This window comes from Empidonax traillii, unplaced genomic scaffold (assembly GCF_003031625.1).
Source record: "Empidonax traillii isolate 1590-97213 ecotype Southwest subspecies unplaced genomic scaffold, ASM303162v1 scaffold239:size738852, whole genome shotgun sequence".
Lineage (NCBI taxonomy): Eukaryota > Metazoa > Chordata > Aves > Passeriformes > Tyrannidae > Empidonax > Empidonax traillii.
Genome location: NW_020955432.1, coordinates 671,938 through 673,413, shown reverse-complemented (window position 1 = coordinate 673,413; position 1,476 = coordinate 671,938).

Sequence of the window (1,476 nt, the reverse complement as noted above, 5' to 3'; positions counted from 1 at the left end):
GCAGCTGTTGTGTGGGAGAAGGTGAAGTCGTGCTTGAGCAGCCTGGTCACCTGTGCTGAAATGGCTGGGCTGGAGGCTGAGGGAGGGCAGTGGGTGCTGTCAGCCTCAGCAGGCTGCTGAAGGGGGATTTGGGTGAGGGAGGCGAACTCAAACCTGGCTGAAGGGCTGGGCTCAGTGGCACAAGTCTAGCTGGAGGCCAGTAACAGTGGTGTACCCAGGGGTTGGTGCTGGGCCCAGGCCCAGAGGTGTATTGCTGATGGACAGGGTCCACCCCCAGCGAGTTTGCAGGTGACACCAGAGGGATGTGCTGCATCCAGAGGCATCTCAGCTGGCTGGAGAAAGGGGCTGACAGGAACCTCATGAAGATCATCACCAAAGGGAAGTGCAAAGTCCTGAAGGTGGGGAGGGTCACCCTCCTTCACCAGGATGTGCCGAGGGCACCCACCTGCCAGGCAGCCTGGAGGAAAGGGCCATGAGCCAACACATGTGCAACAACTTTGCTCTCAAGCCAAGTGTCCCAGTGGCTGCCCTAGGCTGAGTATTGGCAGCAGGTAGAGAACCCTTCCCTCTACACCACTGAGGCCACCCCTGGAGTGCTGGGCCCGGAGATGGGCTGCCCAGTACAACAAACTGGGACAGACTGGAGAGAGTCCAGCCCAGGGCCATGACAGTGATGGAGGGACTGGAGCATCTCTGCCATGAGGAGAGGCTGAGAGAGCTGGGACTGCCCGGCCTGGAGCAGAGCAGGCTCAGGGGATCTCCCCTGTATGGATAAATACCTGGAGGGAGGATGCAGAAAGGACGGGGCCAGGCTCTGCTCAGCAGTGCCCAGGGACAGACCCAGGGGCCATGGCACAAAGTGACACACAGGAGGGGCCCTCTGAGCATCAGGACACACTTTTCCATTGTGAGCACTGGAGCAGGTGCTCAGGGAGGCGGTGGAGTCTCCACCCATGGAGAGACTCAAAAGCCACCTGGGCACATCCTGGGCAGCTGGCTCTGGGTGGCCCTGAGGGAGCAGGGACTGGGCAGAGGTCCCTCCACCCTGCCCCAGCCTGTGATCCTACCCCAGCACTAGTGACAGAAATGTGAAATGGGCATGAAGTCAGGGGCTGTGTGTTGATGGGGGGTTAGGAAGTGCTGAGAGGCCTGGAATGGGTCCTGACGTCTTCCTGGGTGAACAGGGTAATTTATTGGAGCCTTTCTCCAGTCGGTTTGGTGATGTCTTGCACCTTTGGTGCCTTGTCTGCTGCCACCACCATTTGCCACAGCAGCAGCAGCTTCTACAGGGCAGAGAAGATGTTCCTCCTCTCCTCCCTGGGCTGAAGATGGAGGCCACAGACTGCCAGTGCCAGGGAGGCTGTTGTGACTCTGCTGTGGGCCCCGGCTGTGCTCGTGGGTGAGGAGGACAGGGGGCTGAGGGCCCGGGTCATGGGGTGAGGGAGGTGATGAGGTTGGACCTGACCAGTGGCACAG